Source organism: Procambarus clarkii, chromosome 41, assembly GCF_040958095.1.
Source record: "Procambarus clarkii isolate CNS0578487 chromosome 41, FALCON_Pclarkii_2.0, whole genome shotgun sequence".
Lineage (NCBI taxonomy): Eukaryota > Metazoa > Arthropoda > Malacostraca > Decapoda > Cambaridae > Procambarus > Procambarus clarkii.
The window spans coordinates 26,562,659-26,589,588 of record NC_091190.1 but is presented as its reverse complement, the minus strand read 5'-3'; the positions used below and the strand labels follow the sequence as shown (position 1 = coordinate 26,589,588).

General features: G+C 49.7%; 2 protein-coding genes across 3 annotated transcripts in view; one reads left to right on the top strand and one right to left on the bottom strand.

Annotated features, from left to right (window-relative positions):
* LOC123760986 (DNA-binding protein SMUBP-2) overlaps positions 1-26,930 on the bottom strand; it is a 357,511-nt gene that overhangs the window by 171,892 nt on the left and 158,689 nt on the right. The window lies entirely within an intron of this gene.
* Positions 1-26,930, top strand: part of LOC123760987 (alkaline phosphatase) — a 91,710-nt gene that overhangs the window by 660 nt on the left and 64,120 nt on the right. The gene's annotated exons all lie outside the window — the stretch shown is intronic.

Sequence of the window (26,930 nt, the reverse complement as noted above, 5' to 3'; positions counted from 1 at the left end):
TCAGCCACACACAGTGTAGCAGTGTGAGGGGCGGAAACTGAACAAAGTCTTGACCGCTGCTGTAGAGTCTCGGGCCAGCTAAGACATTGCAAATATGATACTATACAAAATGCCACATTGTTTGACAACAAAAATGACAATATATTAGCCGTTTTTAAACGATTAGCCGCACGTTGCACCCGCAAGATGACCAATGTTTGATGATTGGTAAAGGTTAACATCCCCGTGTGACCATCCGTTTATAGGAAACTTATGTAATTCCCGGCTCCGTCTGGGTACATTTAACATCCCAGCGGAGTTTCTTCCTACTGGAGGTTGATACCTGCTTGATGGGGTTCTGGGAGTTCTTCTACTCCCCAAGCCCGGCCCGAGGCCAGGCTTGACTTGTGAGAGTTTGGTCCACCAGGCTGTTGCTTGGAGCGGCCCGCAGGCCCACATACCCACCACAGCCCGGTTGGTCCGGCACTCCTTGGAGGAAACAATCTAGTTTTCTCTTGAAGATGTCCACGGTTGTTCCGGCAATATTTCTTATGCTCGCTGGGAGGATGTTGAACAGCCGCGGACCTCTGATGTTTATACAGTGTTCTCTGATTGTGCCTATGGCACCCCTGCTCTTCACTGGTTCTAGTCTGCATTTTCTTCCATATCGCTCACTCTTTTTCATATCATATAAGACATGACAAAAATGAAGACATGACAGACATGAAATGAATATATCATATCATGAGATATCCCTCATTTGATATCTCTCCCGTCGTCTTTCTAGCGAGTACATTTGGATAGCTTTGAGACGATCCCAATAATTTAGATGCTTTATCTCGTTTACGTATCCCGTATATGTTCTCTGTATTCCCTCTATTTCAGCAATCTCTCCTGCTCTGAAGGGGGAAGTGAGTACTGAGCAGTACTCAAGACGGGACAACACAAGTGATCTGAAGAGTACAACCATTGTGATGGGATCCCTGGATTTGAAAGTTCTCGTAATACATCCTATCATTTTACTGGCTGACGCGATATTTGCTTGGTTATGCTCCCTAAACGTTAGGTCGTCAGACATCATTATTCCCAAATCCTTTACATGTTCCTTTCCTACTATGGGAAAGTAGGGGAGCCTACTTTCTACTCCTACTATGGTGATGTGTGTGAGGGTTGGTCTTGGGTGAGTGTGTGAGGGTTGGTCTTGGGTGAGTGTGTGTGGGGTTGGTCTTGGGTGAGTGTGTGTGGGGTTGGTCTTGGGTGAGAATGGGGGTGGGGTTAGGTGAGGGTGAAACTAAGTGTTGTGTGGGGGGTGGGGTTGTGTTGTGTAAGGTAATGGAGTTCCAATCAATAGGGTTAGGTAAGGGCCGTCCGCCCCAGCTCCCCCCCCCCCCCCAACGCGAGCGCGTGCGTGTGTGTGGTGTAACTACCTACCTTGAGGTTACCTTGAGGTGCTTCCGGGGCTTAGCGTCCCCGCGGCCCGGTCGTCGACCAGGCCTAAGCATAGTTACAGGGTGAGAGCTGCGCTCGTGGTGTCCCGTCTTCCCAGTATTCTTTGTCGTATAACGCTTTGAAACTACTGACAGTTTTGGCCTCCACCACCACCTTACTTAGCTTGTTCCATCCCTCTACCACTTTATTTGCAAAAGAAAACTAATATTTTTTCGGCACCTTTGTTTCCTTAACGTGAATCTGAGTCCGTGAAGTTGCTGGTTTCAGGAATTTCTCTATCAATTTGGTTGACTCCTGTTAGTATTTTGTAAGTGATGGTCATATCTCCTCTTTCTTCTATCTTCTCGTTTTGGCATGTTTAACGCCTCTAGTCTCTCCTCGTAACTCTAGTTTTCAGTTCCAGAAGCCACTTTGTAGCATGCCGTTGTACCTTCTCCAGTTTATGTGCTTCTTGAGATTTGGGCACCATACAACTGCTGCATATTCCAGTTTTGGTCTCACTAATGTTATGAACAGTTTCTTTAGTATTTCACCATCCATATAATTAAAAGCCAGTCTGAGGTTGGTGAGCGACACATCCGCTCCTCTCACAATGTTCTTTATGTTCCTCTGGCGACACCTTACTACCCACAACCCCCCCCCCCCCCCATCCCCAGGTCGTGCTGACAGGTCTCGTTCTTCATTACAGTTCTGTAATTCCTTTCCACATAATTTGTAAATTGTGTTTGGTCTGTGTGTGGTCTATTTTCTCAAATTCCACCTTCCATAACATTACATTTGTTCACACTGAATTCCATTTACCACCAATCGTTCCAGAAACTTATTTTATTTAGATCAATTTGTAGGGCATTACAATGGTCTACCTTCCCCAGTATCTTAGCATCATCCGCAAACATGTTCATATAGTTCTGTATTCCTTCTAATAGATGGTTTATGTAGCCGATGACCATTACTGGTGGTGACCTTAACACTGTGGTTCTCCGCTAGTAACCTTCCTCTTCATCCCGGAACTGAGAGGTATGAGCTACGAGGAAAGGAGGTGAACCTCACGTCCCTGGAAGACAGAAGAGTAAGGAGAGACATGATAACCACCTACAAAGTCTCAGGGATATTGACAGGGTGGACAAAGACAAACTCTTTAGCACGGAAGGTACAAGAACAAGGGGACACAGGTGGAAACTGAGTGCCCAGATGAGCTACAGACACATTAGAAAGATTTTTTTCAATGTCAGAGTAGTTAACAAATGGAAAGCATTAAATAGTGATGTGGTGGAGTCAGACTCCATACACAGTTTTAAATGTAGATATGATAGAGCCCAATAGGCTCTGTAATCTGTACACCAGTTTATTGACGGTTGAGAGGCGGGACCAAAGAGCCAGAGCTCAACCCCCGCAAACACAAATAGGTGAGCACTCCTCTAGATACATTGTCTCTGATTACTGTGGGGTATTGTGTGGGTATTGTGGTGGGGGGTATTGCAGGGGGGGGGGGTATTGCAGGGGGGGGGGGGGTATTGCAGGGGGGGGGGTATTGCAGGGGGGGGGATTGTGGGGGGGGGGTATTTTGGGGGGGATATTGAGGTTGTGTGTTGTATTGTGGGGGTGTGGGGTATTGTGGGGGTGGGGGGTATTGTGGGGGGTGGGGGGTATTGTGGGGGGTGGGGGGTATTGTGGGGTGGGTATTGTGGTGGGGGGGGTATTGTGGGGTGGGTATTGTGGGGTGGGTTAGTGGGTGTGTGGGGGAATTGGGAGGGGGTATGTGTGGGTATTGTGAGGGGGTATGTGTAGGTACTGTGAGGGGGTATGTGTGGGTATTGTGAGGGGGTATGTGTGGGTATTGTTAGGGGGGGTATGTTTGAGTATTGTGAGGGGGGTATGTTTGGGTATTGTGAGGGGGTATGTGTGGGTATTGTGAGGGGGTATGTGTGAGTATTGTGAGGGGGTATGTGTGGGTATTGTGAGGGGGTATGTGTGGGTATTGTGAGGGGGGTATGTGTGGGTATTGTGAGGGGGTATGTGTGGGTATTGTGAGGGGGTGTGTGGGGGTATTGTGAGGGGGGTATGTTTGGGTATTGTGAGGGGGGTATGTGTGGGTATTGTGAGGGGGTATGTGTGGGTATTGTGAGGGGGGTGTGGGTATTGTGAGGGGGGTGTGGGTATTGTGAGGGGGGTATGTGTGGGTATTGAGAGGGGGGTATGTGTGGGTATTGTGAGGGGGGTATGTGTGGGTATTGTGAGGGGGGTATGTGTGGGTATTGTGAGGGGGGTATGTGTGGGTATTGTGAGGGGGGTATGTGTGGGTATTGTGAGGGGGGTATGTGTGGGTATTGTGAGGGGGTATGTGTGGGTATTGTGAGGGGGTATGTGTGGGTATTGTGAGGGGGGGTATGTGTGGGTATTGTGAGGGGGTATGTGTGGGTATTGTGAGGGGGTATGTGTGGGTATTGTGAGGGGGTATGTGTGGGTATTGTGAGGGGGGTGTGGGTATTGTGAGGGGGGTATGTGTGGGTATTGTGAAAGGGTGTGTGTGGGTATTGTGAGGGGGTATGTGTGGGTATTTTGAGGGAGTATGTGTGGGTATTGTGAGGGGGTATGTGTGGGTATTGTGAGGGGGGTATGTGTGGGTATTGTGAGGGGGGTATGTGTGGGTATTGTGAGGGGGGGTATGTGTGGGTATTGTGAGGGGGTATGTGTGGGTATTGTGAGGGGGTATGTGTGGGTATTGTGAGGGGGTATGTGTGGGTATTGTGAGGGGGGGGTGTGGGCATTGTGAGGGGGGTATGTGTGGGTATTGTGAGGGGGGGTATGTGTGGGTATTGTGAGGGGGGTATGTGTGGGTATTGTGAGGGGGTATGTGTGGGTATTGTGAGGGGGGTATGTGTGGGTATTGTGAGAGGGGTATGTGTGGGTATTGTGAGGGGGGTATGTGTGGGTATTGTGAGGGGGGTATGTGTGGGTATTGTGAGGGGGGTATGTGTGGGTATTGTGAGGGGGGTATTGTGAGGGGGGTATGTGTGGGTATTGTGAGGGGGGTATTGTGAGGGGGGAATGTGTGGGTATTGTGAGGGGGGTATGTGTGGATATTGTGAGGGGGGTATTGTCAGGGGGGTATGTGTGGGTATTGTGAGGGGGGTATTGTGAGGGGGGTATGTGTGGGTATTGTGAGGGGGGTATGTGTGGGTATTGTGAGGGGGGTATGTGTGGGTATTGTGAGGGGGGTATGTGTGGGTATTGTGAGGGGGGTATGTGTGGGTATTGTGAGGGGGGTATGTGTGGGTATTGTGAGGGGGGTATGTGTGGGTATTGTGAGGGGTGTATGTGTGGGTATTGTGAGGGGGGTATGTGTGGGTATTGTGGGGGGGGGGGTATGTGTGGGTATTGTGAGAGGGGTATGTGTGGGTATTGTGAGGGGGGTATGTGTGGGTATTGTGAGGGGGGTATGTGTGGGTATTGTGAGGGGGGTATGTGTGGGTATTGTGAGGGGGGTATGTGTGGGTATTGTGAGGGGGGTATTGTGAGGGGGGTATTGTGAGGGGGGAATGTGTGGGTATTGTGAGGGGGGTATGTGTGGATATTGTGAGGGGGGTATGTGTGGGTATTGTGAGGGGGGTATGTGTGGGTATTGTGAGGGGGTATGTGTGGGTATTGTGAGGGGGTATGTGTGGGTATTGTGAGGGGGGTATGTGTGGGAATTGTGAGAGGGGTATGTGTGGGTATTGTGAGGGGGGTATGTGTGGGTATTGTGAGGGGGGTATGTGTGGGTATTGTGAGGGGGGTATGTGTGGGTATTGTGAGGGGGGTATGTGTGGGTATTGTGAGGGGGGTATGTGTGGGTATTGTGAGGGGGGTATTGTGAGGGCGGTATGTGTGGATATTGTGAGGGGGGTATTGTGAGGGGGGTATGTGTGGGTATTGTGAGGGGGGTATTGTGAGGGGGTATGTGTGGGTATTGTGAGGGGGGTATGTGTGGGTATTGTGAGGGGGGTATGTGTGGGTATTGTGAGGGGGGTATGTGTGGGTATTGTGGGGGGGGGTATGTGTGGGTATTGTGAGGGGGGTATGTGTGGGTATTGTGAGGGGGGTATGTGTGGGTATTGTGAGGGGGGTATGTGTGGGTATTGTGAGGGGGGTATGTGTGGGTATTGTGAGGGGGGTATGTGTGGGTATTGTGAGGGGGGTATGTGTGGGTATTGTGAGGGGGTATGTGTGGGTATTGTGAGGGGGTATGTGTGGGTATTGTGAGGGGGGTATGTGTGGGTATTGTGAGGGGGTATGTGTGGGTATTGTGAGGGGGGTATGTGTGGGTATTGTGAGGGGGGTATGTGTGGGTATTGTGAGGGGGTATGTGTGGGTATTGTGAGGGGGGTATGTGTGGGTATTGTGAGGGGTGTATGTGTGGGTATTGTGAGGGGGGTATGTGTGGGTATTGTGAGGGGGGTATGTGTGGGTATTGTGAGGGGGGTATGTGTGGGTATTGTGAGGGGGTATGTGTGGGTATTGTGAGGGGGTATGTGTGGGTATTGTGAGGGGGGTATGTGTGGGTATTGTGAGGGGGTATGTGTGGGTATTGTGAGGGGGGTATGTGTGGGTATTGTGAGGGGGGTATGTGTGGGTATTGTGAGGGGGTATGTGTGGGTATTGTGAGGGGGTATGTGTGGGTATTGTGAGGGGGTATGTGTGGGTATTGTGAGGGGGGGTATGTGTGGGTATTGTGAGGGGTATGTGTGGGTATTGTGAGGGGGTATGTGTGGGTATTGTGAGGGGGTATGTGTGGGTATTGTGAGGGGGGTGTGGGTATTGTGAGGGGGGTATGTGTGGGTATTGTGAAAGGGTGTGTGTGGGTATTGTGAGGGGGTATGTGTGGGTATTTTGAGGGAGTATGTGTGGGTATTGTGAGGGGGTATGTGTGGGTATTGTGAGGGGGGTATGTGTGGGTATTGTGAGGGGGGTATGTGTGGGTATTGTGAGGGGGGTATGTGTGGGTATTGTGAGGGGGTATGTGTGGGTATTGTGAGGGGGTATGTGTGGGTATTGTGAGGGGGTATGTGTGGGTATTGTGAGGGGGGGGTGTGGGCATTGTGAGGGGGGTATGTGTGGGTATTGTGAGGGGGGGATGTGTGGGTATTGTGAGGGGGGTATGTGTGGGTATTGTGAGGGGGTATGTGTGGGTATTGTGAGGGGGGTATGTGTGGGTATTGTGAGGGGGGTATGTGTGGGTATTGTGAGGGGGGTATTGTGAGGGGGGTATGTGTGGGTATTGTGAGGGGGGTATTGTGAGGGGGGTATGTGTGGGTATTGTGAGGGGGGTATTGTGAGGGGGGAATGTGTGGGTATTGTGAGGGGGGTATGTGTGGATATTGTGAGGGGGGTATTGTCAGGGGGGTATGTGTGGGTATTGTGAGGGGGGTATTGTGAGGGGGGTATGTGTGGGTATTGTGAGGGGGGTATGTGTGGGTATTGTGAGGGGGTATGTGTGGGTATTGTGAGGGGGGTATGTGTGGGTATTGTGAGGGGGGTATGTGTGGGTATTGTGAGGGGGGTATGTGTGGGTATTGTGAGGGGGTAGGGGTGGGTGGGGGAAGTTTTATTATTATTATTATTATTATTTTCCTACCACAGACGTGGCCACACATTTACAATGCTAACCAGCATATATATATACATTTTCTTCTGTCCTCCATAGACAGGGTTAGAGATGTGTTAAACATATAGTTCAAGGGTTTATTGAACACTCAACCACAGAAGGTAATTCGGTGCTTTTAAAATGCTAAGCTAACCTACCTACGTAAATACATAGAGACACAGATTTACGTATGCCCTACATAAAGTGTTCGATGTGTCTTTTACATAGTGTCATTAGTGTGCATTTACAAAGGTGAAATGTAATTCTGATCAGCTTCTATATATATTTTATACACATACACACACACACACATATACGTACATATATATACACACATGCATTCAAATACATTTGTCTCTTTTACTCTGACAGGGTGAGATAGCTGATAGAGAAACTAGTGTGCAATTAAGCACTTAATCACTGAAGGTGATGAAGGTGCTTTTACAAGCTCAGGTTATATAGTTACATCACATCCATACATTGTATAATTGATACATTACATGGTCAATCTTGCGGGGAAGGTGTGGACGGTCCAGGGACTGAACAAGGTCGGCCAACGCCACCAGTGACGCACGAGACCCAGGAAGGTATCCTGATCCTGTCTTACTGTTAACTATTTATATTATAAGTCAAAGACTGGACCACAACCTAACCATTGCCAAGTTTATTATTTATTATAGGAGAATTATTTATATCCTATAAACCCTGAGCTTATATTAAGGAAGGACCACAGACTTGGTGTTTGGCTCCATCCTAGACCCAAAACCTTCCTATATGCACAAGAATTCATTCATGGATGCTCTCTGATCTGGTTTTTGCTTAAACGAGAACGGCCACGGTCAGTGGAGCAAGTCGGTACACTCCCGACCCACCGTCGTGGAGCATGTCGGTACACTCCCGACCCACCGTCGTGGAGTAAGTCGGTACACTCCCGACCCACCGTCGTGGAGCAAGTCGGTACACTCCCGACCCACCGTCGTGGAGCAAGTCGGTACACTCCCTACCCACCGTCGTGGAGCAAGTCGGTACACTCCCTACCCACCGTCGTGGAGCAAGTCGGTACACTCCCTACCCACCGTCGTGGAGCAAGTCGGTACACTCCCTACCCACCGTCGTGGAGCAAGTCGGTACACTCCCTACCCACCGTCGTGGAGCAAGTCGGTACACTCCCGACACACAGGTTTGTCAACAAGTCAGCGAAGCATGACAATGTCGAGCAAATGAAGTCTTCATTTGCTGGAAAATAATTTGACTGCATTTGCCTTTTATCATTCTGCATTATTTGATTACAAACCTCTGGGGACACGAGGTGGGTGGGTGAGTGGGTTGCCACAAGGGGCGGGAGGTGGTGTAGTGCCTGGCCGCCCCGAGGATGTGAGGGAGGACCACACAGATCAGTCACTGCCACACCACATCACAACAATGTCGTGTATCTATGGTAAAATATTGAAGCTTTTCTTAATGAATTATAGGTTAGGTTTTAATGGCAGCGCTCCTAGCCTTTGGCCTGAAATTGTGGAGATTGTGTGTTTATTAATGTAGGTAGACCCGCAGCTCTGGGGATACACTGAACTATATACAAGGTTGTAAGCCGGGGGCTGTTGTGTGGTGCCAAGAGCCCCAACTCGCAGCACGAGACCACATACAGCCTACACTAACTAACTTGGCATAGATTATAAAGGGGCTAAAGACAGACCCAGACACACTTCAAGATCTTACACGACCAAGGATCACACTCACTCCACACATCTAACACCTACGGGGGTGCCTGTGCCACCTCTGGTGGTGGCTTCATCTTCATCACACAGACTGTAAAGATATTCTAATGTGATGCTGACAACCTAAGAAGTTACAGCCCCGCTCCTGTGTCAGGCAAGTTCACTACGGGCTCACCATAGCCCGTGCTACTTGCAACTTTTGTTCCGAGAAGCTGACTCTTCAACAACAACAAGAACAATCAATGTCACACCGGGTGGATGAGGCTCTCTGCTGCAGGTATCTAATATGTCGGAGCTAACACGGCAAGTTTTTAATCCCTGTCCTTTCCGGCTCGAGTCCCTCATTTCATTAGACTTCAAGAGTTGAATCGATTTCATATTCGTTAATTTACATGATAATTTAGCTGTTATGACTGTCATAATAATAATGAGTCGCGTCAGATGACATCGTACATTAGAAAGTGTAAAGCCTTCACTCTGTGCTGTGAGCACATTATTATTGTTATTAAGATGCTCGTTGCTCCCTTTCTTGCAAAGATCTTAAATCACAGAAAATTACTGCGGTGTTTGTATGTTGTAGGTCGGCCATTGTTATTACGGTAGTTGTTAGCGTCAAGTGCAGCCAGTTTTAGTCTGACAGTGACAAATATGGGAACCACTAGACAGTTAACACCAAGCCAGTGTGTCAAGTGTGACTGCTCTGAGAAGAGCAATTAAGAGTGGCATTACCAGTCTTGGTGACAGGTGTATACATACGTATATAGGGGCCTGACAGCTGAGTGGAGAGCGCTTCGGACTCCTAGTCCTGAAGTTCCGGGTTCGATCCCCGGTGGAGGCGGAAACAAATGGGCAGAGTTTCTTTTACCGTGATGTCCTCAACGTTACAGTAGTAGCCATGAAAGGCCCCCTACACAGGCTACACTTCACATGTCAGCGTCACTATCAAACCCGCCTCACCTCAGACATGTAAGACGCGTCAACAAATGAAACATTCCACACTCCTCCAAATACAAAACAAACAAACAAAAGCCTGCCAAGTCTGAGGAAGAAAGCACTGCTCAAGCACGAAGACTTCTCAAACAACACTTTGCTTGATACTACATATATTAAGCCTGATAATGCTCCTAGCAATACAAACTTATCAGACAATAAGGGTTCGACCCCTAGCCGTGTTTTTCTCCACATATTTGGTAACAGTTAGTTCTTGATCTTGGACCAACTCCCGCCGAGAGCGCGACCTTTAGACCATCAATAGTGTCCAGCAAGGTCAACATTCACGTCCGTACGCGCCGCCCTTCCTCCCGCCCTAATATATCTCTCTGAATAGGGTAGCTCTATTTACGTATCTCCTTGGAGGCCATCAACCTGAAGGCATCCAGGCTTCCAGGATGCCTTCAAGGCAAATGTGTAGTTGTGATAGTGCAGACGTCAGTAGCTTTTGGGATAATAATAACTCAGAAAATCAACAATAGCCTCATTAATAAAAACATTTTACACTAAAAAACTATTTTTTTGTAATAACAAGAACATTATAATTGAGAGAGGAGCATTCCCATTGGTGACACGAAGACTGTGTGTGTGTGTGTGTGTGTGTGTGTGTGTGTGTGTGTGTGGGGGGGGGGGGGGGGGGGGCAGCACCTGTGCTGGCGCAGCTCCTCAGTTGTGTTACCACTCACAACAACAACAACAACAACAACAAAGTTCAAGTATGTTTATTGAGACAAGAAAAAATACATCTCAAAGGGATAGAGAAGCTTAGGCTATTTCTACCCCCTGGACCACAACAACTCTTCACTCTCACCAATAATGTCCAATAGTCGCTCTACAGCAAACCATGTTACAATGCTAGAGCTTAGTAGTGATGCATGTTACACTGATCTTCCCGTAGTACGCCAGGTAGCCCGTAGTACGCCAGGTAGCCCGTAGTACGCCAGGTACCCCGTAGTACGCCAGGTACCCCGTAGTACGCCAGGTACCCCATAGTACGCCAGGTACCCCGTAGTACGCCAGGTACCCCGTAGTACGCCAGGTAGCCCGTAGTACGCCAGGTACCCCGTAGTACGCCAGGTAGCCAGTAGTACGCCAGGTACCCCGTAGTACGCCAGGTACCCCGTAGTACGCCAGGTACCCCGTAGTACGCCAGGTAGCCCGTAGTACGCCAGGTACCCCGTAGTACGCCAGGTAGCCCGTAGTACGCCAGGTAGCCCGTAGTACGCCAGGTAGCCCGTAGTACGCCAGGTAGCCCGTAGTACGCCAGGTACCCCGTAGTACGCCAGGTAGCCCGTAGTACGCCAGGTAGCCCGTAGTACGCCAGGTACCCCGTAGTACGCCAGGTAGCCCGAAGTACGCCAGGTAGCCCGTAGTACGCCAGGTACCCCGTAGTACGCCAGGTAGCCCGTAGTACGCCAGGTACCCCGTAGTACGCCAGGTAGCCCGTAGTACGCCAGGTACCCCGTAGTACGCCAGGTACCCCGTAGTACGCCAGGTACCCCGTAGTACGCCAGGTACCCCGTAGTACGCCAGGTACCCCGTAGTACGCCAGGTAGCCCGTAGTACGCCAGGTAGCCCGTAGTACGCCAGGTAGCCCGTAGTACGCCAGGTACCCCGTAGTACGCCAGGTACCCCGTAGTACGCCAGGTACCCCGTAGTACGCCAGGTACCCCGTAGTACGCCAGGTACCCCGTAGTACGCCAGGTACCCCGTAGTACGCCAGGTACCCCGTAGTACGCCAGGTACCCCGTAGTACGCCAGGTACCCCGTAGTACGCCAGGTAGCCCGTAGTGCGCCAAGTACCCCGTAATAAGTCAGACTGCGAGAGGCACCGTCAATCCACACCACCAACCAGGAAACCGGGTCGCGAGGACATGGATTCCCGGAAGCAACACTACTTTTAGCTTTGATGTCCAAAGGGTTTGGAAAGGACAGGGGGGGGGGGGAGAAGGACAGGGGGGGGGGAGAAGGACGGGGTGGTGACATTCTTGGACGAGGATGGCTACTTGTCCTCTAGAATAACATACACCGCATGTTGTCGTCAAAATCCCCAACGGACTAAAATAGGATTCTGATGTGTATTTTGACGTACACTTTAATATCTTGAGGTTATCTTCAGATGATTTCGGGGCTTAGCATCCCCGCGGCCCGGTCCTTGACCAGGCCTCCTTTTTGTTACTCATCCCCAGGAAGCAGCCCGTAGCAACTGTCTAACTCCTAGGTACCTATTTAATGCTAGGTGAACAGGGACATCGGGGTGAAAGAAACTCTGCCCATTTGTTTCCGCCTCCAACGGGGATCGAATCCGGAACCTCAGGACTACGAATCCGAAGCGCTGTCCACTCAGCTGTCAGGCCCCCTAACTTGTTTACCTAAGGCGAACAACTGTCATACTAGAAAATGGTAGCGGCTCGCGAAATTGACATACTGTCCCGTTTTCTGTTTTGGGTCCTCTGGTAGGATAAGGATAAGGCACTTTAGTACGACAGTTTCTTGACGTTGGGAAATGTTAGGAGGACGGGGCGCAGAGTTATGGGTCATCCTCTCCGTGCACACATCAGCCTCCCTGCGCCTTCACTGATAACACCCAGTACTTGTCATGTCCGTGACGGTCTCTTAGGTGTTGCTGCGTCCTTGTGTTTGGTCGAGGGTTTAGTTTTAAGTTTAGTTCATTTATTGTGCACCCCATACCCATCCTGTGGGCGGTAGTGGAAAGGGTTACAGAGGCACATAATGGGCTCAGGGACTGAACCCAACAATTCATTTGGCTAAGCAAGTTACAATCTTGATGAGCGAGTTACAAAATTCAATATAAGTGGTCAGTGGGTGTTCACCGCTCCGAGCACACGTCCTCCCACACACCCTTTAGTCTTTATGGTATAAACGTGTACATTAAATCTTAGCCTTCAACTAAACCCTTCGCCTCTGTGGTTAATATAAGGCGAGTGTTCTTGTGCACCTTCCACATCGGCCAAGGGTCAATCTGAAGGGATAAAGGTCACTCCAGCATCGTAATTTACTCATATTTCATCCAAGATTTTTAATTTTTTTTTAACTTTCAATATTCATGTAATGTCCAGTAAGTGCTCTTTTGAATCAATATATATAATGTTAATGGTCAAGATGACTGTGCAATTTGGACACGGAAAGCGGGATGGGTGTTCAGTATTCTTCAAGCATTAACACAATAACATACGAAACCTGTACATCATTCCTTAGTCTCAGCGGCTTGGTTTACATTTATTAAACTGTTTATGTGCTTCACAAGGTTATTATTGCCATAACCTCGTAATGCTTCAGTGCTTATAAACTGTATATGAAAACAAGATCACCATTACTGAGATTGATATTAAGACTTGGTATGTGTGTTAGGTAAATGGTTGAAGAATGGTGGCCAGTGGCAGATTGTGACACACTCCGGAGCCGGAGCACGGAAGCCGGTCGGCCGAGCGGACAGCACGCTGGGCTTGTGATCCTGTGGTCCCGGGTTCAATCCTGGGCGCCGGCGAGAAAAAAATGGGCAGAGTTTCTTTCACCCTATGCCCCTGTTACCTAGCAGTAAAATAGGTACCTGGGTGTTAGTCAGCTGTCACGGGCTGCTTCCTGGGGGTGGAGGCCTGGTCGAGGACCGGGCCGCGGGGACACTAAAGCCCCGAAATCATCTCAAGATAACCTGAAGATTACCTCCAGCCTCAAGTCCACCTGCTCGTCTACTGTACAACCACCACTTGGTTCCTCCTCCATCACCACCTACCTGTTACATCTACCCTCAGCCCCGGGAAGTACCAACCTCCTCTATAAAGTGAGACTAACATACCTCTATTACCCTTTCTCTACAAAAGCGGAAAGTAAATGAGGGAATGTATACAGTGTATTAATATATGAAAGGGTATAACAAGGGGGGGGGGGTCACTGGTGGTAAATATATTCACACAAAACAGAACATGAAACAATGAAGCAAGGTGCTGAAGGTTAGAGTCAGACAAAAGATAATGCCGGGTCAGAAATAGGCCTGAGTGTTTAGCAACAAGAGGAGGTATGGTCCAATAGGCCTTCTGCAGTTACTTACATTCTTATGTTTTCATACCCATTGTTTCGTATTTTGTCTTGTATTTTAATAAATAAATAATATATTATATATATATATATATATATATATATATATATATATATATATATATATATATATGTGTGTGTGTGTGTGTGTAAAATACATTCATACTTATACTCGTTTTGGGTGAGGTGATATAGCACCAAAAGTTTTGGGTGAGGTGATAAAGATATGACAGAACAGTAATAAATGGGTATAACTTGGATATAAGAACATAAGAAGGGAAGTAACTGCAGAAGGCCTATTGGACCATACTTCCTCTTGCTGCTTCTATGTTGGTTTGAGGTCTTGAAGTTTGTAGAATATAGTTGTGCACTAATTGGCTGTTGATTGCTGGTGTTAACTTTTGATGTGTAGTGCCTCGCTGATGTCGAGTCTCCTGTTATCGCCGTATTTATCGATGATTTCTGTGTTATCTTCTGCAAGAACTCCCTGGTGATCGTCTCGTTCTGTGTGGCGATTATATGTTAGTTGATGGAGCCCTGTTGTTTGTGCATTGTTAAACACCTAGAAAGAGACATTGTTGTCTTGCCTATATACTGAGTACGTTGGGGCTGACACCCCCCAAGTGGGCGCGTGAAGGCGTAAACAACGTTGGTCTCTATTAAAGCGATTTTCTCGGTGTCAGGAGAATTCTTCACTAGCGGGTTGGAATCAGCATGCCACCATGCTGATGCAAGCAAGGCATCAGAATTGTATGGGTGTGTGGGAGTGAGCATGGGTGTGTGGGTGTGAGCATGTGTGTGTGGGAGTGAGCATGTGTGTGTGTGGGTGTGAGCATGGGTGTGTGTGGGTGTGAGCATGGGTGTGTGTGTGTGTGAGCATGGGTGTGTGGGAGTGAGCATGGGTGTGTGGGTGTGAGCATGTGTGTGTGGGTGTGAGCATGTGTGTGTGTGGGTGTGAGCATGGGTGTGTGTGGGTGTGAGCATGGGTGTGTGTGGGTGTGAGCATGGGTGTGTGTGTGTGGGTGTGAGCATGGGTGTGTGGGTGTGTGAGCATGGGTGTGTGTGTGTGTGTGTGTGTGAGCATGGGTGTGTGTGTGTGTGTGTGTGTGAGCATGGGTGTGTGTGTGTGTGTGTGTGAGCATGGGTGTGTGTGTGTGTGTGTGTGTGTGTGTGTGTGTGTGTGTGTGTGTGTGTGTGTGTGTGTGTGTGTGTGTGTGTGTGTGAGCATGGGTGTGTGTGTGTGTGAGCATGGGTGTGTGTGGGTGTGAGCATGGGTGTGTGTGGGTGTGAGCATGGGTGTGTGTGGGTGTGAGCATGGGTGTGTGTGGGTGTGAGCATGGGTGTGTGTGGGTGTGAGCATGGGTGTGTGTGGGTGTGAGCATGGGTGTGTGTGAGCATGGGTGTGTGTGAGCATGGGTGTGTGTGGGTGTGAGCATGTGTGTGTGTGGGTGTGAGCATGTGTGTGTGTGTGTGTGTGTGTGTGTGTGTGTGTGTGTGTGTGTGTGTGTGTGTGTGTGTGTGTGTGAGCATGGGTGTGTACTCATCTAGTTGTACTCACCTAGTTGTGCTTGTGGGGGTTGAGCTCTGGCTCTTTGGTCCCGCCTCTCAACCGTCAATCAACATGTGTACAGATTCCTGAGCCTATTGGGCTCTATCATATCTACACTTGAAACTGTGTATGGAGTCAGCCTCCACCACATTACTTCCTAATGCATTCCATTTGTCAACAACTCTGACACTAAAAAAGTTCTTTCTAATATCTCTGTGACTCATTTGGGCACTCAGTTTCCACCTGTGTCCCCTAGTGCGTGTGCCCCTTGTGTTGAATAGTCTGTCTTTATCAACCCTGTCGATTCCCTTGAGAATCTTGAATGTGGTGATCATGTCCCCCCCTAACTCTTCTGTCTTTTAACGACGTGAGGTTTAATTCCCGTAGTCTCTCCTCGTAGCTCATACCTCTCAGCTCGGGTACTAGTCTGGTGGCAAACATTTGAACCTTTTCCAGTTTAGTCTTATGCTTGACTAGATATGGACTCCATGCTGGAGCCACATACTCCAGGATTGGTCTGACATATGTGGTATATAATGTTCTGAAAGATTCCTTACACAAGTTTCTAAAGGCCGTTCTTATGTTAGCCAACCTGGCATATGCTGCTGCTGCTATCCTCTTGATATGAGCTTCAGGGGACAGGTCTGGCGTGATATCAACCCCCAGGTCTTTCTTTCTCTCTGACTCTTGAAGTATTTCATCTCCCAAGTGATACCTTGTATCTGGTCTCCTGCTTCCTACCCCTATCTTCATTACATTACATTTAGTTGGGTTAAACTCTAACAGCCATTTGTTCGACCATTCCTGCAGCTTGTCCAGGTCTTCTTGAAGCCTCAAGCTGTCCTCCTGTGTCTTAATCCTTCTCATAATTTTGGCGTCGTCAGCAAACATTAAGAGGAATGAGTCTATACCCTCTGGGAGATCATTTACGTATATCAGAAACAGGATAGGTCCAAGTACAGAGCCCTGTGGGACTCCACTGGTGTCTTCACGCCATTCTGAGGTCTCACCCCTCACTGTAACTCCCTGCTTTCTATTGCTTAGGTACTCACTTATCCACTTGAGCGCCCTACCAGTTACTCCTGCCTGTTTCTCCAGCTTATGCATCAACCTTTTATGGGGTACTGTGTCAAAGGCTTTCCGACAGTCCAAAAAAAATGCAGTCCGCCCATCCTTCTCTTTCTTGCTTAATCTTTGTCACCTGATCGTAGAATTCTATCAAGCCTGTAAGGCAAGATTTACCCTCCCTGAACCCTTGTTGATGGGTTATCACGAAGTAAGTAAGTAATTATCAAAAGAAGGCACCAAACCGGGAAGGCTATGTAGCACCATCAAAGACGCAAAATAATCAGAGGGCGCTAAATATCACCAAGGATGCCAATACGAGAACAAAAACGCATAAGGCGAACGATATCAAAAGTATCCGAGTCACCAAGAATTCTATCGAGGGACAGGTGACCGCGAGGGGCGGTCGGAAAGCAAGACATACGCTCGTCCTGGAAGTCAGGACATTCAAGAAGGACATGCACGACCGTAAGAGGGACAATGCAACTAGGACAATAAGGAGCAGGGCGGCGCTCCATCAAGTGACCATGGGTTAAGCGAGTATGGCCAATACGCAACCTCGCCAGAGCTGTTTCCCACCGCCGGTTACAGTGGAAGGAGGACTGCCACGAGGAAACACAACATTTAAGAGTACGTAGCTTGTTACCAGTAACAGACAACCAAGAAGCCTGCCAACGGGTAAGGACTGAGGAATGGATAACCGGGTAAAAGTCGGAATACGGAATGCCCTTACGAGAGATGGGACAAGAGCGGACAGCTTCCTTGGCGGCAGCATCCGCACGCTCATTTAAAGACACACCAATATGGCTGGGAACCCAACAAAACTCAACCGACTTAAATTTACTGTGAACGAGAAACAGCCAATGCTGGATCTCGACAACCACTGGATGAACTGGATTAAAGGACCCGAGAGCCATGAGGGCACTACGAGAGTCAACAACAACTACAAAGGAAGACTGACAACGAGAAAGTAGGAGACGAAGAGCATAGAGAATAGCATAAAGTTCCGCTGTAAAGATGCTAGTCTCCGGAGGCAAGCGACACATATAAGTGCGATCAGGAAAAACAACAGAGTAGCCAACACCGTCCGCTGACTTAGACCCATCGGTGAAGACAGAAACGGAGCGGGAGTGAGAAGAAAAGTGCTCGAGGAAAAGGCGTTTTAGAACCGTAGGAGGGGTAAAAGCTTTAGTGATACGGGTCAAGGATGTACAAAACCGCGGAAGAGGGACCCTCCACGGGGGCAAAGAAGGAACAACACGAGGAGAAACATCAGAAATACGAACGGAAAGAGAATCCTGCAGGCGAGATAACCGGACAGAAAGAGGGAGGTGGTGAAGAGGAACAGGAACCGCAGGAGGGGTAAAAGTTAAAGCACGACAGAGGCGAGAGGAAGGATGTTGCAAGGACCGCGCAAAATAGCGAAGACAGTAGCGATCACGGCGGTCCTGGAGAGACAGGAAGCCAGTGTCAACATACAAGCTAAGGACGGGAGTCGAACGAAAGGCACCAGAACTGAGGCGCAACCCAGTATGGTGCAAAGCATCAAGACGGCGAAGAGTAGAAGGAGAAGCAGACGAGTAAGCAGGGCAACCATAATCGAGCTTAGACAGGACGAGAGAGGAATGTAAAGCAAGGAGTGCGCCTATCTGCCCCCCAAGAAGTATGGGACAAGACCCGAAGGAGGGTAAGGGCCTTAGAGCACTCAACACGGAGGTAAGAGATATGGGGAGACCAAGACAAACGAGTGTCAAGGAATAACCCCAAAAGCTTCGCGGAATCTTTGTATTCAAGGGGATGACCATAAAGTGACAAAGAGGGACGAAGAACAACCCGTTTCCGCGTAAATGCCATGGCACAAGTCTTAGAAGTAGAGAACTTGAAGCCATGATCAGTGGCCCAAGACGACACGGCATCAATTGCAAGTTGAAGCCGGCGTTGAAGGAGAGGCAAATCATCACCCTGACAACAAAGGGTTAGATCATCGACATAGAGCGGAGAAGACACCAGAAGGAAGAGAGGAAAGAAGACCATTGAGGGCAACCAGAAAAAGAGTAGTGCTCAGAACACTACCCTGGGGCACACCTTCGTATTGCTGAAAAGAGGGAGAGAGAGCGGTACCAAGGCGCACCCAAAAGGAACGATGAGAGAGGAAGGTGCGGAGAAAGAGAGGGAGATGACCACGAAGGCCAAAAGAATGAAGTTGAGATAGGATATGATAACGCCAAGTGGTGTCGTAAGCCTTTTCCAGGTCAAAAAGGATGGCAACAACGGAGGTCTTCGCAGCAAAAGCAGTACGAATATAGACCTCCAAGTTCACCAGGACATCTGTCGTGCTGCGGCACTTGCGGAAACCAAATTGAGAAGGGGAGAGGAGGTGATGGTGTTCCAGGAACCACATCAGACGAACGTTAACCATACGTTCAAAGAGTTTGCAGACACAACTTGTGAGAGCAATAGGGCGAAAGTCCATAGGGGAAGTACCCAGAGACCCCGGTTTGCGAACAGGGAGGACAATGGCATCGAGCCAGTCCTCAGGGACTGACGACGACTCCCAGATCCGATTATACAGACTCAGTAAATACTGAGACGTGCTCGGAGGGAGATGGCGAAGCATCTCATAATGAATACCATCGCAGCCCGCCGCCGTAGAACCGCAGAGGACCAGGGCAGAACGAAGTTCAGAGAGAGAGAAGGGATCATTATAGGGAAGCTGAAGATGAGTGCAGAAATCTAAAGGACGAGACTCAAGGACAGGTTTACGAAGAAGGAAAGATTGGGGAAGATGAAGACCAGAGCTAACAGAAGAAAAGTGGGAACCCAGTTCGGAAGCGACCTGCAATGGGTCCGCCACAAGAGTATCATGGAGGTGAAGGACCGGTGAAACATCGGGAACGAACTTACCCGCTATCTTGCGGATACGCTTCCAGATCTGGGCCAGAGGGGTTTCGGACGTAATTGTTGAGACATAAGATGCCCAACAATCACGTTTAGCCGTACGGATGGCCCTACGGGCCACCGCACTCGCTTTCCGAAAGAAAAGAAAAGAATCGGTCGTCTGCCTACGGCGGTGCCTCTTCCAGGCTGCACGCTTACAGCGGACAGCCCGAGCACAGTCCGCATTCCACCAGGGAACGCACTTCTGTGGACCCCGAGAGGAAGAGCGAGGAATAGAGCGGAGGGCAGCGTTGAAGACAGTGTCATGAAAAAGGAGTTGAGCGCGAGAGAGAGGCAGAAGGGAGAGGTCACAGAGAGCAGCACTGAGGGTAAATAGGGTCCAGTCTGCCTTAGCAAACTGCCACCTAGGGAAAGAGAGGGAAGGGCGAAAAGAGAAAAAGGAAACAAGGATGGGGAAATGATCACTTCCATGGAGGTCATCAAGAACCTGCCACGTGAAATCTAAGTAAAGAGAAGAAGAGCAGAGAGAAAGATCAAGACAAGATAGGGTGCGAGTCCGAGAGTCCAAATGAGTGGGCTCACCAGAATTCAGAAGAGACAGGGAAGAAGATAGGAGAAACGGCTCAAGGAGGCGACCCCGGGTATTCGTCAGAACGTCACCCCAAAGAGAATGACGACAATTGAAGTCACCCAGCAGGAGCACAGGCTCCGGCAAGGAGTCTAGGAGGCGTTTCAAATCAGGAAGAGAGAGCGGGACACTCGGGGGGAGATAAATGGAACAAACTGTGTACCATTTCCCCACAAAGATACGAGCAGCAGAACAATGGAGAGGCGAAGGAAAAAGTAAAGGAACAAAGGGAACATCTGCACGAATCAAGAGAGCAGAAGAATTAGAAGCCCCAGCAATGGCTGGGGGGGGGAGAGAAAGGAATAGCCACGAAAACGACCAGGACGAGCACCAAGCATTGGCTCCTGGAGACAGACACAAAGGGGCGAAAACCGCGAAATCAGAAGTTGGAGTTCGAGGAAATTGGCGTAATAACCTCGAACGTTCCATTGAAGAATGGACAACGACGAGAAGAGAAAGGACAAAAACAGAGAACAAGGAAGAAACAAAGGCGAAAGAGCAACAGAGCACGTTAAAGAATATCAGGGTCAGGATCAGGGTCAGCAAAGTCAGGGTTAGGGGGCATGGGTAAACTGAGCAAAGACGGAGGGAAGGAAATGGGAGAACAGATCAGAGGTGGGCGGGCGGGGTCCGGAGGAGGAGGAGGAAGAGGAGGAGACAACGGAGAGGAGCAGTCAAGGACAGCAGTAGGAAGAGGGGGAGTAGAAAGAGGGGAGCGCACCCCAGCAAGAGCAGCAACCGAAAGGGAAGCAGGGGCCAAAGAAACCTCCATAGCAGGAACAGGGGGCGCAACCACTGAAACGGGAGGGGAAGGAGCAACAGAGCCAGAAGTAGGAGCTAAGGAAGAAAGCGAAGCCTTCTTACCCGCCGGGGAAGAGGAAGGAGAGGAGCCAGGCTTACGCTTCTGACTTAAAGAGACAGGTGTCCCAGCAACTACGTACCGGGCAATGGATTCCAGTCTCTCAACAGGAGAAGCCGAACGAGAGCACACACGACGGCCGTTAGGAGAGCGATGGACATCCGCCTGCACCGACAGGCGGCGGGGAGAGCCGATAGATGGAGGAAGAGGATGGGAAGGAGGATCGGAGGGGGACGAGGAAAAAGACACAGGAGACATGACAGACCGGGTTGAAAGAAGGGGAACCCCAGACAGAGGACCAGGAGGGGGACCCCTCGGGAAAGAACTCAAAGGAACAGAGGAGGGGGCAGTGGGCGTATCAGGGTCCAAGGCCCGGAAACGGTTGAGAGTCTGAGGAAGGGGGGAAGGACGAGGAGAGGAAGAGCGCAACAGGCGAGCATAAGAGATGTTAGTATAAGGCGGGAGCCGGCGAACCTGGCGCCTCGCCTCAGGAAAAGACAAACGCTCCCGGTGCTTCAGGTTAAGGACGGCCGCCTCAAGCTTGCAATGGACACAGGCACGGGAGAACGTAGGATGGGCCTCACCGCAGTTGAGGCAGCGAGCTTGGGGAGAAGTGCACTCAGACTTAGAGTGACCTTCACTCCCACACAAAGGACAGAGAGAGACAGTCCCAGAGCAGCGGAGGGCACCATGCCCAAACCTCCAGCACTTATTACAAAGTCGAGGAGAAGGAATATACTCCTGGACAGAGCACCTAGCACCAGCAAGAATGACAGAGGATGGAAGGGTCCTACCATCAAAGGTGATCTTCACAACGCGAAGGGGTTGACGGCGACGACCACGAGGGGGACGAGTAAACGAGTCAACCTGGAGGACAGAATGGCCTTGGGCATCAAGAATATGCCGAATATCATCGTGGCAATCCTGCAGATTCCGAACACCAGTTGCAACATGGGGTGGGAGGAGAATAGTGCCAACACTGGAATTCATCTGAACGTTCTTGGAGACCCGAACAGGGATCTCGCCAAGGCAAGATAAGGCAGCCAAGCGGGAAGCCGCATCCTGAGAAGGAGCAGCAACGACACGTGTACCGAGACGAGTGGGGTTGAAAGTAACACACGCATCCACGGAATCTACAAGATGCCGATGGAGGGAGAAATCGTCAGGAGGCGCAGAATCAAGAGGGAGGAGATCAAAGTATTTGGCCCATGAAGCAGGACCAAACAAGGCCTGATACGCATCAGCACGGGAAGGAATCGAGCGAGTGCGGTTGGGGCGCGAACGGCGTTGAGAACCCCTAGAGAGAGAGGGGTCAAAAGGCGCAGTAGTCACAACGAAAGACTTAGCCACACCAGGGGACGAAGTGGTCACCACCGGGGGCTGGAGGCTCGACCCAACCTCAGAGGAGGGAGGGGAGCTGGGGGAAGAAGTCAGGACAGTCAAAGGAGGAGCAAGATCGGGGCCCAATGCAGCGGGAGCTACAGAGCCTGGTCTTCCAATACAGGCCGACTCGGGGGCTTGGTCGCCCACCCCACGAGCCTGAGAGGGTACAACGGAAACATTCAACGACATAGAGACGAAAAGTGACAAATTCATCCACGAATGTGCCCCCATACCCACCATGGAGCCACAATTAGAGGCAGGACACCCAACAGGAAGCTATCGCCGATCATGCCGGGGCCCCCTAGGGGTGCGTCGTGAGTATACGCCCCACAAACGCCACCTTAAGAACCGTCAGTCCGTCGAGATCGGGTTCAGCGACGAAAGGGGGATTGACAATAAAAGGTTCCCCTCGCTCGAGACGTCGGGTACTACAGTTCTACGGGTGCAAGAGTATGCCTCCTCAAGCACCCGGGCGTCAAAATAGAAGAAGTCCAAAGAAATAATCCAAAACAAGCAAAAGGTCGGCAGGAAACGACAAGCAGATAGGAGAAGAGGGGGAGAAAAACGAAACATAAGGAAAAGGAAAAGCGATCCGGCACAATTGGAGAAGACAGCAGCAGGAGTGCAAGGCCAGAAAACGACAGAGGACTGCCCAACGGAGCATCACACTCCGGCAGCCGTCCACCAAGCCCCCTCACGACGCCAACGGGCCGGAAGGGGAGGGGGGGGGGGGTTATCACGAAGTCTCTTCTCTCCAGATGTGTTACTAGGTTTTTTCTCACAATCTTCTCCATCACCTTGCATGGTATACAAGTTAAGGACCCTGGCCTGTAGTTCAGTGCCTCTTGTCTGTCACCCTTTTTGTATATTGGTACATTAGCAGTCTTCCATATTTCTGGTAGGTCTCCCGTTTCCAGTGGCCTACTATACACTATGGAGTGTGGCAAGCAAAATGCTCCTGCACACTCTTTCAATACCCATGGTGAGATTCCGTCCGGCCCAACAGCTTTTCTCACATCCAGCTCCAATACGTGCTTCTTGACCTCGTCTCTTGTAATTTCGAACCTATCCAAGGTCACCTGGTTTGCTGCCACCTCTCCTAGCGCCGTAACAACTCCCTGTTCTATTGTAAAGACCTCCTGGAACCTTTTGTTGAGTTCTTCACACACCTCTTTGTCATTCTCTGTGTACCTGTCCTCGCCCACCCTAAGTTTCATCACCTGTTCCTTCACTGTTGTCTTCCTCCTGATGTGACTGTGTAGTAGCTTTGGTTCGGTCTTGGCTTTATTAGCTATATCATTTTCATACCTTTTCTCAGCTGCTCTTCTCACACTAACATACTCGTTCCTGGTTCTCTGGTATCTCTCTCTACTTTCTGGTGTTCTGGTATTACGGAAGTTCCTCCATGCCCTTTTGTTCAGCTCCTTTGCTTTCATACATTCTCTATTAAACCATGGATTCTTCCTTTGCTTCTCTGTTTTTTCCTGTCGGACTGGGACAAACCTGCTTACAGCCTCCTGACATTTTTGGGTGACATAGTCCATCATGTCTTGTACGGACTTGGTTCCGAGTTCTGTGTCCCAATGTATCTCCTCATAATTGCCCTTTCGGTACGCCAGCCCTTTGTTTCCCAGTTCTTTTTTGGGGGTGATAATTCCTAGCTCAACCAGGTACTCAAAGCTCAATACACTATGATCACTCATTCCCAAGGGGGCTTCCAACTTAACTTCCCTTATATTCGACTCATTTAGGGTAAATATCAGATCAAGCAAGGCTGGTTCATCCCCTCCTCTCATTCTTGTCGGTCCCTTGACGTGTAGACTTAGAAAGTTTCTTGTTGCCACATCCAGCAGCTTAGCTCTCCATGTGTCTGGGCCTCCATGTGGTCTCTGTTCCCCCAATCTATCTTCCCATGGTTGAAGTCTCCCATGATTAGTAGTCTGGATCCGTTCCTGTTAGCCACAGAAGCTGCTCTCTCTATTATATCGATGGTGGCCAAGTTGTTTATCATATTCCCGTCTGGGTCTTCTGTCATTCGGTGTGGGGTTATATATGACTACTACTATAATTTTCTGTTCTCCAGTTGCTATGGTGCCTGATATGTAGTCACTGAAACCTTAACAGTTCTGAATTACCATCTCTTCGAAACTCCAACCTTCTCTTAGTAGCAAAGCTACACCACCTCCTCCTCTCCCTTCTCTCTCTTTCCTCACTATATAGTAGCCCTGTGGAAACACTGCATTTGTTATGATTTTTGTTAGCTTTGTTTCTGTGAGTGCTATTATGTCTGGGTTTTCTTCTAGTGCCCATTCTCCGAGTTCACTTGTTTTATTTGTAATCCCATCTATGTTAGTGTACATCGCCTTGATATGTGTGTGTGTGTGTGTGTGTGTGTGTGTGTGTGTGTGTGTGTGTGTGTGTGTGTGTGTGTGGGTGTGAGCATGTGTGTGTGTGGGTGTGAGCATGGGTGTATGTGGGTGTGAGCATGGGTGTGTGTGGGTGTGAGCATGGGTGTGTGTGGTGTGAGCATGGGTGTGTGGTGTTAGCATGGGTGTGTGGGTGTGAACACGGGTGTGTGGGTGTGAACACGGGTTTGTGTGGGTGTGAACATGGGTTTGTGTGGGTGTGAACACGGGTGTGTGGGTGTGAGCAAGGGTGCCTGACAGCTGGGTGGACAGCGCTTCGGATTCGTAGTCCTAAGGTTCCGGGTTCGATCCCTGGTGGAGGCGGAGACAAATGGGCAAAATGTTTCATTCACCCTCCTCTTCCCCGGGGCCTCGTAGCCTGGTGGATAGCGCGCAGGACTCGTAATTTTGTGGCGCGGGTTCGATTCCCGCACGAGGCAGAAACAAATGGGCAAAGTTTCTTTCACCCTGAATGCCCCTGTTACCTAGCAGTAAATAAGTACCTGGGAGTTAGTCAGCTGTCACGGGCTTCTTCCTGGGGGTGGAGGCCTGGTCGAGGACCGGGCCGCGGGGACACTAAAGCCCCGAAATCATCTCAAGATAACCTCAAGATAAGATAACCCTGATGCCCCTGTTACCTAGCAGTGAATAGGTACCTGGGAGTTAGGCAGCTGCTACTGGCTGCTTTCCGCGGGGGGTGTAACAAAAAAGGAGGCCTGGTAGAGGACCGTGCCGCGGGGACGCTAAGCCCCGAAATCATCTCAAGATAACCTCAAGATGGGTGTGTGGGAGTGAACATGTACAAGCCATTATTGTATGCCACCTTCTGTGGTTGTTCAATAAACGCCTGAACTATATGCTTAACAAATCTCTAACACTGTCCATGGAGGACAGAAGAATGTCAGGACTATGTCATGGGTTCGTATCCTGGCCGGGGAGGATTTACTGGGCGCAATTCCTTAACTGTAGCCTCTGTTTAACGCAACAGTAAAATGTGTACTTGGATGAAAAAACGATTCTTCGCGGCAGGGGATCGTATTCCAGGGACCATAGGATTAAGGACTTGCCCGAAACGCTACGCGTACTAGTGGCTGTACAAGAATGTAACAACTCTTGTATATATCTCAAAAAAAAACAACTTATATATGCTGGTTAGTATTGTAGATGTGTGGCCACGTCTGTGGCAGAAAAATAATAAAACAAATTGTATGCCACCGAGGTCCTGTCAATATCAATGTATTATCTAGGTAGCCAGATGTAGTGGACAAGGGTCGTGGACTGGTAGCGTGTCCGGGCGGTGGTCCCCTCAGACTGTACTACCAGGAGGGTTGGTGTATAGCCACTCGTGAAGTGGCAAGGCCCATGACGTCACACACTGTACAGCGGTGAGTGGCCGTTCTCAAGTGGAAACTTGAGAACGTTTAGTTATCAGTTCTCAGTTATCAGGCTCAGTTATCTCAGACCTTACACAAGGGTACGACCTCCTGACCTTGGTGCGTTGGATAGATCTCAAGTACCTTACTCAATACACTACTTGAAGTGAACCATTGTGTATCTCTATAACCAAGCATGCTCCAGCTATAAGGTAACGAATACATGGCTGTGTGTGTGTGTGTGGTGTGAGCATGGGTATTCACCTAGTTGTACTCACCCACTTGTGCTTGCGGGGGTTGAGCTTTGGCTCTTTGGTCCTGCCTCTCAACTATCAATCAACAGGTGTACAGGTTCCTGAGCCTACTGGGCTCTACCATATCTACACTTCAAACTGTGTACGGAGTCAGCCAGCCTCTGGGGAGCCGGTCGGCCAAGTGGACAGCACGCTGGACTTATGATCCTGTGGTCCTGGGTTCGATCCCGGGCGCCGGCGAGAAACAATGGGCAGAGTTTCTTTCACCCTATGCCCCTGTTACCTAGCAGTAAAATAGGTACCTGGATGTTAGTCAGCTGTCACGGGCTGCTTCCTGGGGGTGGAGGCCTGGTCGAGGACCGGACCGCGGGGACACTAAAGCCCCGAAATCATCTCAAGATAACCTCAAGATACCTTCAACCCCATCAATGCCTAATGTATTCCATCACTGACACTAAAAAAAGTTCTTTCTAATATCTCTGTGGCTGTGTGTGTAATTACCTAAGTGTAATTACCTAAGTGTAGTTACAGGATGAGAGCTACGCTCGTGGTGTCCCGTCTTCCCAGCACTCTTTGTCATATAACGCTTTAAAAATAAAAACATACTACCAGGAGGACTATGCAACTTGTGTACAGGAGACCTTAACCTCTCGACCATCGGTGACCGTACCGTGTGTCTGCGTGTCTGCGTGGTGTGTGTG